This window comes from Phalaenopsis equestris, unplaced genomic scaffold (genome assembly GCF_001263595.1).
Source record: "Phalaenopsis equestris unplaced genomic scaffold, ASM126359v1 Scaffold000107, whole genome shotgun sequence".
NCBI lineage: Eukaryota > Viridiplantae > Streptophyta > Magnoliopsida > Asparagales > Orchidaceae > Phalaenopsis > Phalaenopsis equestris.
In genome coordinates this window covers 1804664-1817890 of record NW_018164549.1, presented here as the reverse complement: position 1 = coordinate 1817890, position 13227 = coordinate 1804664, and positions in this window count along the sequence as shown.

Sequence of the window (13227 nt, the reverse complement as noted above, 5' to 3'; positions counted from 1 at the left end):
TATATATATACATACATACATATATATATATACATACATACATATATATATATATATAATTATTTATATAATAATATTTTACATATTTTATTTATATAATAATATATTATATATATTTATATCTAAGTTTAAAATGTAACTGTTTGTTTGATAATGTGGTTGTGCGCCTTCTTTTGCATTCATTTGGTCCAGATTCGAATCTAGTACTTTACATTTATTTTTTCAGTTTAATTTTAACGAGTTAATTTCGAGTTGAACACGAACACAAATATTTAAATCGAGTCGAACATAAACACGAGTCGGTTTCGAACACGAGCCGATTTCGAGCACAAATAATTTTGAACGAGCAGAATATGAGCCAAGCTCGACTCATTTACCGCCCTAGTGATCTGGCCCAAAATAATTATTGACTCCGGGGTCGTTGGGTTAATCATTTTCTTTTATAAAAACTAGTTAAAATTTTGTTTTAAGAAAGCCAGGGATTTAAAATTTGGGAAATATAATGTTTTGAAATAACAAAAAAAAATGATTTTTTTTAAAACATTTTAAAAAAACATAACAACCTAACAATTTGTCAAATCAAATAATATTTTTTGAAACGAAAGTGGTATTAAATTTTTTTTTTTTTCAAATGAGGTTTTAGTGTGAATTTGGAGGGTGCTTTTGGGACATCACTTTTTGAAATTTAGTAAAATTATATTTTATTTCTTTTTTCAAAAAATTGCACTGAAAAGTTGTGTTTTACTATATGATCTGTCTAAGTGTGGTGACTAATAAAATATTACGATATCTTTTTTTAAAAAAAAATTGTAATAGCAACCGTAATTTTTGGAAGAACGATTTCTTCTATAGCAGTTTTATAGTTGGTTATTCAAATAGCTGCAGTTATTCCAAACAGACGAATTAATTAGTATTTAATTCTTTCTCTTTCTCTCTCTCATTATATTTCAAGACAATTTGAATCATGAATTATAATGATAAACATTATTATTTGGGGCAATTGCGTACATAACTTCTGAAACATTGTTATTTACGTATCTAACACTCTCTTTCATATATTTTTCAAAGTCTCACTCAATATAAATAATTATGATAAAACAGCAACTCATTTTTTTCAATTTTATCAAAATTTCAATAATTTAATTGTGGCACCTAGAAATACATCGATTTAATAGTATAAATTTATTTATTTACAAGCTATGAACCGGAAATGATAATCCACACATTTAAATGCAAACCGTATAATTTTTAAAAGCATGAATTAAATGCCATTTCCCCCCCCCATTTAATGTCACATGCAATTTATTGTGGTCCCCAATTTACTAATAATATAACAGCCGCCTTTTACAAAAAAAAAGTTAGATTTCATGTGCAGTTTAGCCGCCAAACCTGCGCTTGGCCTTGCTAGGTATAACTAGCCAAATAAGCTGCCGATCAACATAAACTTCAGGTGAAGAGATGAACCATATTTAAAAAATATTTTTCCATACAATTTTGTTTTTTTTTTTCATGCTTTATGGCATAAAAATATATCATTGAATTTTTGATGTATTTGAGTATTTAGGGTGTAGTTTGAAAACGTCGAAATATTAAATGAATGGTCAAATTATTTTTGTGCATTAGATTCTTGTAGTTAAATTGATGTATCGATGAGAGAAATTTAATGAAGCAGAAATAACTAAATTCATGATCATTTTTTGATGGTGTACTAGTAATAGAATAGTATAAAATAGAGAGGGTGTACTTAATAGATGTTTGTTTAGAGATTTTGGCTTAAAGAGCGAGATGAATGTTCTCTTTTATTATTGTTAATAGTGGTTGTGAAGAGTTTGGTATGCTTAATTGTCATGTCAAGAGCAAAGCTCTACGAACCATGTAAAGCATTCTTGACACACGTTAGGCTAATGAATGTTGCTCATGTTTCTTAGTTTATGTTATTTTATTTTTTTGCAGGAAATGAATTAGGTTTTGTATCTTAAATGCATGTTTTTTTTTATTTATATGGTGGTGGTGTTGTTCAATAGCGGATTAGCAAATGGGATATGAAATAGAGGAAATTTGTAGTATGTCATGAGCAAAATATCATAAAATGTAGAGGATGTACTAAACAATATTAGAGCCTAAAGTTAATAGTTTGAGGATAATACAAATAGTTTTTATTTTATTTTATTTTATTTTTATCAACGATAATGAAATCAATGATTTATCGACACAATCATAAAAAAGATATAATATTTGCATTTTACATAAAGGAAAGAAGAACTAAAATTTGTATGTCAGAAGTACAACTCATGGCCCTTTTCTAATTGAGTTATAATATTTATTTTTACAACATTTTTTATGGCTTTTATTTTTGGATCAAAGAGGAAGATTGAAAGTTTTAATGAGGGATTTGTGTGTGTGCATGTGTGTTCATGTGTGTGTGTGTGTGTGTGTGTGTGTGTGTGTGTGTGTGTGTGTGTGTGTGTGTGTGTGTGTGTGTGTGTGTGTGTGTGTGTGTGAGAGAGAGAGAGAGAGAGAGAGAGAGAGAGACCTATGTCCTTCTAGAAGGAGAATTGTTATTTTTACATCAATGATTTTATTTGATATTAAAATAAATTATAATTTCATTATCTATGTTTAACAACACAAAAAGTAATCATAAATAAAATTAAATCAAAATTTCTTATATTTAATCTAATATATAAGCCCACTTAAGACTTTATTTTTACACATCTTTCATCCTTAAGACTATCAAGTACACTATAACAACACATACTACTAATATTTAATTCCATGACATTCAAAATACTTCCTATTGTGCATATATACTTTAAAATTACAATCATCATCACATATAATAAGAATGTTTATTGTTCAAATTTTGACAAATTAGATTTACGATAAGATATTCTTATGAAATCTTGAAAAAAAATACTTTCAATAATATAAATGAAATTAAGAAAATGATGATTATCATATTATACATTGGAGTAGAAAAAAACTACCTTATTGTCTTTATCTAAAATACTTAGTTATGTTGTTTTCTAATTGTTTCTGTCTATGCACTTTCTTACTCACCATCATTGTTCTTATTATTCCTTTCTTGACAAACTCAGTTGATTCTTTTTCTTTTATAAAAAATTAATAATGTTTTTCATACTAACATATGCTGTAAGTATTTTAAATTAAATATTTGGCATAGTATACTTTATGTAATTTATATGCTTTATCTTATTTACATTTGATTGCCATTTATTTAAAAATTTGCAATTCTTATAATTTAATAATTTAGATTATTAATTTAAAATGTAATCTTTTTTTTTTTTTTTGAGATAAATTACGCAAATTTCAAATTTGATCCAAACAGATATTTCAATTGATACATCTTTATAAAATTCATTTGATCTAACACAAACTTTGAGGTAAATTTTAGATATCTAACATCCACATATTAATTTTAAAGACTTTAAAATTAATATAATAATAGCTCAAATGCTATCTTTAATAAACTTATAATCAAGATATAATAGTTCTAATAAAAAAAAAGTAGACAAAAGATCAAATAGATTAAAGTCAAAATAAGCTTAAAATCAATTGCAATGTAGAAGCATAATTGAATTTTTTTTTTTTTAGTCAGTACATTTGTCAATTACCCTCCATTTTTTGCTTGCTCATAGTCATCTTCATGAGACAAATTTGATTATTCAAGATCAAATAGTTTCAGGTTTTAATTTTAAGGCACTTAGATGACCAAAAAAATAAAAATGATCAAAGATATTACTTTTGGGACCATCCGACAAAATGCTTATTTTTTTATTAGAAACAACTAGACTGCCTCTTCCATAAATTTATAAATAGCCTTATTTCTACATATTTGAGACAATTTTCATTGAAAGAATTCTAAAGTTGGAAAATTTTAGTGTTCTAATCACTATTTGTAAAACTAATTACAGTTTTTAAAATTTCACATATTCTTACTTCTCTTACACCTTATCCGTCGCCTGGTTTTCTTTTTGGCTAGGATGAAAACCATACTAATCATCTTATGATGCAAGACTTTCAATGTCGGAGATCAAATTTGGTGACCAATATTTCCAATTTATTATTATTCATCGTCTAAAGACTATTGTTTAAGACCACTAACTAATAAAAATAGTAATAAATGTTATGATGCCCTATATTAATATTAATCCTTTGATGACCATTAATTGTTGTGTTTATTTTTTTTTTAATGTTGATGATCCTTATTTCTCATACACTAATGACTAGTTGCAATCGACTGCAAGTATTATCATAACCTGTACATCTACTATTGCCCATTATGGACTGTTGCCAATATTCTTGGCTCTTGATCTTTGGTGCTTATCATCAGTTATTTTATGACATCGATGTTGATTACTGTATCTGACTAGTATTGATGTTTGTTATTCGATGTCATGAATTTTTCAACAGCCCTACCACAATCACTAGGTATAACCCTTATGATCAAGGGTTTTGAATGCTACCCACTCTAGCACCAAAGAAGGGTTAAGTATTGTAATATGTAACCAACATAATTACAATTATCTGTGAATCTATTTTTCATTTTTTAAGCTTTCACATAAAAAAATCATGTCTCTTATCTGTTATAGGATATTTATCTTTGTGTGCATATGTGATTTCATGCAAAGTTATTATGAAAAAACTTGCCTTTTTATTATTATGCCTATTTAGCATACAAGTTAAATATCCATATTTTAAAATTACAAGTTGTACACCAGAAATGTGGTTGCACAAATCCTGAGAAGATCTAACGGATCACATGAAGGTAGCATCAAACGACCAAGCAATACAACATCATTCCAGATGACCGAATTGGACTGACTGAACGTTAGTCTGACCGAACCAAAAAGTATCACACACCTATACTAATATCAATTTAACTGACACAATGGCATTCACAAGATCAAAAGTTGTCTAAAAGGGACTCATTCTATATAGATTCATCAATCGAGGTAGGCTACCTATCAGATTACAATAATGTGCCCTCTGCTTGATGGAAAAATCCTTCCAAAGAACTGTGAGTCTTTACAATGGATCCCCTCAGAAAAGGCGATGAAAGATAGTTTAGTCGACTAAATGACTTTTTGGCCAACTGAACGAATACCATATGACCACGCCAAACAGTTACTAATAAAAAACGGTGCATAGGAGAATTACATAAATGAAATTGTGTCAACTGCGGCTGCAATGTCTAAATATACTAAATTATGTTACAATTATAAAGGTGTAATGACTCATAAATGATGATAACGTTCTCACACTACAGGAGATGTGTTGTTAGTGTCTGACATTTGCATTGGATTTTTCTAACTCAAATATTAGCGTCAGATTTGGGGCTCTTAAGTGGCGAATAATAAATTTTGGTATTTAAGGTGGATTTTGCATCCAACAAATCGACAAAAAAAGTTCTCTTAAAATGACAAAATTTCTATTATAGTGGAAAAAAATTTAATTTCGGATTTGCGTCCAATTAAGTGACACAAAAGCTTTACTCGTTACCGTTTAACTAAGTCTGATGTAAATTAGACAAAAATATGACACAAATGAACTAATATACACATCTTACGTGACTAAGTTTCATTTCTCTCGTCATGTTCTCTCTTGGTCCCGCCATCTGCCTGAAGCCCTTTCATGCTCCTCTCTCCCTTTTACCTCTCTCTATTTCCGTTTCACTCAAAACCATCACCTTTCCGAACGAACCTTCAAGATACAGTCACCTGTCATTAGAGCTAGCTAAGAAGACAACAACCAAGAGCTTATAGAGACCATTGAAACTCACATATTTCTCATCCTTTTGCTTCACTCCCATCAGAAAGCATTGACAAAGGAAACTGCATTCGAGCCAATATTTTCATTTATATGTGGTATGCATATAAAAAATGAAGTTTATGTTTTAGGTGTGTATATACATAAAAATTGAGTGAAATGTATGAAATGCATAGGTAATATGGTATTTATTTAAAAATTAAAGTTTTGGTGTTAGGTATGAATATACATAAGGGTTCAGTTGTATGTATGTAATAATTGAAGTTTAGGTGTGAGGTGTGTATATGCACAAGAATTGAGTGATATGTATGAAATGCATAATGTGGTATATATGTAAAAATTGAAGCTTTGGTTTTAGTTATTCATATACATAAAAGTTCAGTGGTAAGTATGTAAAAATTGAATTTTAGGTGTTAGGTATATAAATGTATATAAATTGAATGGGGTATATCTAAATCTTCCTAAATAATATTGTTCATGGTTTTATGATAAACTCTAGTATTATTGTGAGGCTTTAAGAGAGACCCTGGTAATATTATCATGGTTTCAAGATATTCCGTTATAAAGTCACTTGGATGGCAGCTTCGGCGTAAGCCCTCTCTGCCCCAAGTTCGAATCCCAGCTAGGTCTAATTAGCACATATCTTGAGAAATCGGTATTTGGGGGACACCATTCTAAAATACCGATTTCCTTTGAATGTGTGTGTGTGTGTGTGTGTGTGTGTTTCTCTGTGTGTGTGTGTGTGTGTGTGTGTGTGTTGTGTATATATATATATATATATATAGTTATGCACCACTTAATCAGATCCATTGGTCAGGCATCTGCTCTTAGTTGTAAGTCCCCTCTGGTCTGGGGTTCAATTCCCCCCAAGTGTAGGGTGTGGTACTCAAATTATAGGCGCACGAAGGATGACATGGGCTTATATCATAGCCTCATGCCATTCCTTTATATATATATATATATATAGCATGAAGCCATTATATATATATATATATCAAGGAATATCGGCCAATGCAAAATTGCTTAATCCTTGTAGTGTCATTTAAATGAGAGACGATCATATAATATATTGAACCCCTTTTATGATTTATAAATTGGAGGGCATTTTTATACAAATGACTACTGGATCTATTCTCATAAATATAGAGCTGCTAGTGGCTTATTATTTCATTCATCTATTTTTCCGTATTCCTCTCATCCGACTAACGTTATACTTCTTAGAAATGAGTCGAAGGACATTTTAGAATTCAACACATGTTCTTAAGATAAAATATAGTAACTATAAATAGGGTGAAGTGCACTTAGCTCTAAAATGATTAGCCAAGTTATTCATATTTTGCCCATTTTTTATCTCGTCTCTTCATTAAAAGCTCAATATACTAATTATCTTATATTTTCCCCATCAATTCTCTGTCATAAATGTCGAGACTTATGGACAACCTGTCTAAGAGTAATCGATGATCAGGAAATGTGCATCGATGGATAAAAGATACATGTGAGAATGTGTAAGGTAGCTAATATTTTTTTTTGCTTAAAATATACTTGCCACACAATTCTTATATGTTTGCATATCTAATACTTAAACTTTTGTTTTCACTTTCATGACACGAAAACTTTAAACTTCATAAAATACACCATAATTACCTTTTTTGTTTTAAGTGAAATGTAACTTTTGATGCATAAATTTATGACACAAATGTTATAAGAGAAAATATCAAATTTTAGATGTTAGAATGTAAGCATATAAAAAATATGTGATATATATGTAAATTTTCCTTAAATATAACTATAAATGATTTGATATTGCGTCAACGTTAGCTTAATATTTGATCGAAGTAATTTGATTCAATCACTTGTCAAACCATTTTTATTTGTTTTAAACTCGGGTGCAAAATAAAACTTTGAATATGCTCTCTCGACCTTCAGTTACCATTACATAAAAATCTTTATCAATCTTATGTGGAGAATTAACCTTATGCTATATAATACTACATCAAAAGAAAAATTATTAGGTGGGGAATTTGTGCACCTGGATCTTGCACTATTTTCATTGTATTAGCTATATCAATATAACGAATAGAATCATAATACTATCAAATCCTTGCATGCAGAGCTATTTGCAGAGTCCAATCTAGAGCTGACAAGTGGAAAGCTGAACCCACCTCCATAAAAAAAAAAAAGAATGAAAACGCACGACCCAACCCGACCGTGTTATAAGAATATCCCTTTGTATTATTCTGAATATTTTTCGCGTTATTCATGTGTTATTGATATATTATTAAGTTAATTTTGAGATATTATTATTCTTTAAACAATAATATCAATAACACATGAATAATGCAGAAAATATTGCTTCAATAACACAACAATAACACATGAATAACACACCAATAACACATTAAAAACGCGCGCCCCGACTCGACCATGTTATAGGAATATTCCCTTCACGTTATTTTGAATATTTTTCGCGTTATTCATGTGTTATTGGTGTGTTATTGAAATGTTATTCATGTCAGAGAATATTTTTCGCGTTTTTCATGTGTTATTGGTGTGTTATTCATGAATAACACTTTAATAACACATAAATAAAACATGAAAACAAGAAAAACATGAAAACAAGAAAAATATTAAGAATAAAGCGAGGGAATATTTGATCGGGTCCGGTCGCTCGTTTTTGGTCTTATTTTCATTTTTTATGCAGATGGGCTCCAACTTTCCACGTATCAGCTCGATACTGGACTTCATAAATAGCTCTACATGCATGAGTTCTGATATAATAATTTTTCCAAATTCTAAGTCTGCGTACTCCACATCCAATAATTACTCTAAAAAAATAACTGGAATGTCTTTTCCAAATCCACGTGCATGCCATTTACTTTCAAATTGTACTATTTTCGCATTCACTGCTAGTGTACGCTTATGACAGCGTGAAATGAGAAACATGTCATCTATATGCAAACTCAACTCAAAAGTTGTCATTTACACTACTGAAACCGTAAGTAATTATAACAAAACCAGCGCTTTTATTCCGAGAGTTTTCTACGGAAAGTACATTATAACATTTATCAGTTCGAAATATACGTTTGAAATCTTCCTTTTTTTTAAACGTTTTTAACGTCTGTAAAGCGAGTTAACACTTACGTTGCGTTAAGGGAACAGTTTGCCACATGCCATGATAGTTGCATGAAGACTCTCGGTTATAAAATTCATTAATGAAAGCGTTTACTTATTGTGGCCATGCAGTCTCTTAAATTTAGGCAAAATAAATAAAGAAAATCGAAGTTAGCATCAAGAAGACAATTAATAAAACTAGTTACTGGAACTAAAAGTTCGGACCTAATTTAGTTGCCTGCATCTTTCCTTTACCTAATTCGCTTCGGTTGATGTAGACTTCTGCGGGGTTATTAGCGATGTGATCTAAATTCCATCCAATTCTTGGCATGAAGCCATTCAATTTTAACTTGAGCTGAGGAAAATTTGGCCATAAGACGGCTTCATCCAATCTAAGTATATATGCCTATTTTTTTAAAAGCTAAAAATCAATCTTTTTTTGATTAATTTTTATCTCTTAAAATAAATTATTAATTCAACATAAAATATACATACATACATATATACATGCCTATATGTAAACTAAGGCTAGCCTATATGTAAATTAAGGCCTACTTGGTACAAATTTTCTTTGTGCTAGACTTGACTCATTTGTATGCTTATTAGTCAAACACATAAATTGATCCAATTTTTAGTCAAGCATAAATTGATTAAATTTTTAGTCTTTGAGCTATACTTAAAGCCATAAGGCCACTCTTAATTCATTAAATTATTTAGATGAAATATCATCATAATATATATAAATGTGCGCGCGCATACAGAGAGAGAGAGAGAGAGAGAGAGAGAGAGAGCTTCAAATGATGATTCACGCACATAGCACATGAGTGATACAAAAATATTTATGTTGAACATGAAAGCATAAAAGATCATGATCCCTAATCAAGTTGGAAAAATCTCCACTAATTATAGTCATTGATTATTGATGGTTTTCTTTCACACAAATTCAATAAAAAAAAATTGAAAGTGATAACTTAGATCATGTGGCACAATAATCAGAAGCATGCCTCACTTAGGAAGAAAAGAGATACTTAAATGACCTAATATTGATAAGCAACTTAAAGTGATATGGATAGTCCCTAACATTAAAGGTGGCGGAACAAAGTGATTATGGTTAATAGATGGCAAAAGGTAGTTAGAATATTCTCTTTATGAGCATGAAGTATGCTCTCTCTCAAAAGATAGAAACTAAACAACACATAGATTCCATGAAGGCAAATAAATTTTAAAATATTTTCCAATGATTTCCCAAAAATATTGAAAGCAACTAATTAAAACGATTTATTTTACTTCAAATTTAGAGTTTTCCATAAGAATAAGCTTTTTTTAATGATTACATAAGAGTAGTCATGAATTTTCTTGACTTTAGTGTTGGTTTTTATGATTTTAATTTTACTAATCACATAAATATTTGCTCAATTTTTAAGAGAATATTTTGATTCTAACATAATAGTTTTTGGATTATCTATGTTGATTACTCAAAATGATTAAGAACCTACCCAATATAGGGATCAGATAATTAATATTTTGAAAAAAATTACATGTCATGTTGATTTTCTTATAAAGTGTAGGACTTATGCTTCAACAACAACAATAATAATAATAACAATAACAATTATAATTGAGGGATTTGTTTGATGTCAAAGGCTTATATCATTTTGATAGAACATACTACTTGATGCCGGTGATGAATTGACCCATGTGAAGGCTATAAATACCACTGAAGAAGATTAGATTGGCCTTCCCATAAAGATGGAGATGATATAACCTAAAAGTGATGATAAATAATGTAAAACTATCATGGAAATCATTAGAAGAGGCAACATCGAATTTGGAGGTCGGTGGAATCACCAAAAAATAATGATGAATCCTCATGAGGTGGTTGTGTATGACGACCTGACTTAGTATAACGAATATATTAGAGCAACTTACATTATGTTAAAGTTGTGATAAGGCTTTACGCCTAGGGCTGTCAAAAAAGCTCGTTGTTCGCGAACAGTTCGTCAATGAGTTCGTGTTCGATTCGTTCGATAAGTAAACGAGACAAACACGAACAAATTTTTTTCGTTCGATTAGTTAAACGAACCAAACACGAACAGTGATGTGTTCGTTCGTGTTCGAATCGTTATTGTTTGAAATATAAAATAATATAAAATAATTATATATAAAAAATTTATTATATTCTAAAACATTAAATTTTATAAATTATAATATATAATAAAATAATAATAATAATATATTAATATACTATAGTAGTAATATACTAATATAGATATTGTATATTTATATAATATAAGTTATATAATTAATATATAATATTATTTTTATATATTAATATTAGGGATGTCAAACTGGCTCGTCGTTCGCGAACAGCTCGTGCTCGGTTCGTGTTCGGCTCGTTCGTTAAGAAACGAACACGAGCTTATTTCAAACAAACTAAATTTTAAACGAACCGAACACGAACACAAGCTTTGTTCGTTCGTGTTCGGTTCGTTTACACCCCTATTTACGCCAAAGGTCTATTTTAAAAAACTTTCTTATATCATTTAAAATTCAAAACACTGAACCAATAAATCATTAAATAAAAAAATAATTGAAATTCATCATATAATATTTATATACATATGCTAAAATTTTGTACATCCAAAATACATTTATAAAATAATCATGATGCTTCAATAAATTCAATAAAATTTGCTCTTCCTTCGATCACAAAGAAGTACACCTACAGTTAATTAAAAAGTATATATATTAATAGAAATATTAATCTCACTCCAGTGAGGCTTATAATTCTTGAAACTATATAAATTTAATAAGGTAAGTAAACATCTTAGTAAGTTACATAGAATCTATATTTATATTAACTGCACAAAAACAAAATCATACATATCCATACACTCATTCAACCAAAATAAATAAATATTCAAACATTTGTTGGATAAGTAAATTTTATGCATACATAATGTAAATCAGGACAAAAATGTATCATATTAATAATATGTGCTATAAGGTATTGTGTTATGTTAGAATTTGTCTATATAACTCAAATTATTATATAGTCTAGTAGACTAGGTGTTTGCTATCACACATGTATAATACATAAGTTATGAGTTCTAGCTGATTTATATCATGTCATATGAAAATTTTAATACAATTATAGAAAGTCGTATACTTTATTATATCATTCATATAAACAAGAATAATTATGTTGCATAATGCATGAAATTCATCACTCCAAACATTTTGGAACTTGTATGCACCAAAATCATTGACACAAATCTTAAAGCAATCGAGCACCCGAGGATGGTGACCGGAGAATTAAGGCATCAAAATAATGAAGCATGATCCAAACCGATCGTTCAATGGCTGACCGCTCGGCCAAAATGAACCGACATACTGTGACAAGGGATCCAATCAATGGACCACGCCTACTGTCCCGACTGCCTAAACTCCTTACAAGGGCACTCGATTGCAACTAGTCGACCAATCGACTTTTACTTTGGCAAGCACGATCACCACTCTACCTGCCTCCTTAGTCGACCGAGCTCAAATGCATCAACCAGCTGGTTACCACTATATTCAAATTTAAATTGCAATACAAATATATAATTCAATCAGCACATTGGTTACATTAATGATAGTTTCCATAACCATTCCTCTTCTCTATAATTGTATGAATACGACCCTATAAATAAGGGGCAAAATGACAAGTAAAAGGGCCTGGTCTGCGTACTTTTCTTGACCTCTCTACTGAGAATTTCCTAATGCTTTTCTTCTCTCTATCCTCCTCCCTCTCCCAGCTCTAACTCTTGAGGCATGTATTTCTAAAAAATAATTTAAGATTCAACATTCTGAAAGATGGTGCGGTGAATGTGGACATGTCCTAGATGAGAAGAGGAGCCAATTATGAAGAAGAATCCCTGTAGAGAGAAATATCACCCATGGAATTCAATAGAAATGGTTGATTGAGACATACAGGAAGAGGTCCAGGTATTGCAAGTGCAAATAATGGACCAGTCCGACGCTCCAGTTATGACTCTACAGAACACCCATTCACTGCTCATAGAGGGAGTGTCTCGGAGAACCTGCCTTCAGAAGGCTTCCTTCGAAAAGCCACTAGAGCCCCAAGGTTGGCCCTATGATTGGCCAACCAAAAGGTCAGTAGATTCCAAACTGGTAGATAACATCACATCTATGACGGCAAACCAAGTGGGAACGTTTGCTTGACCCGCTATGGGTAGTGCCTTCTCCCAAAGAATCTTGCAAACCATACCTTCATCAAAGCAAAGGATTCCTCACATAGATCCTTATAAAGGGAAGAGTGACCCA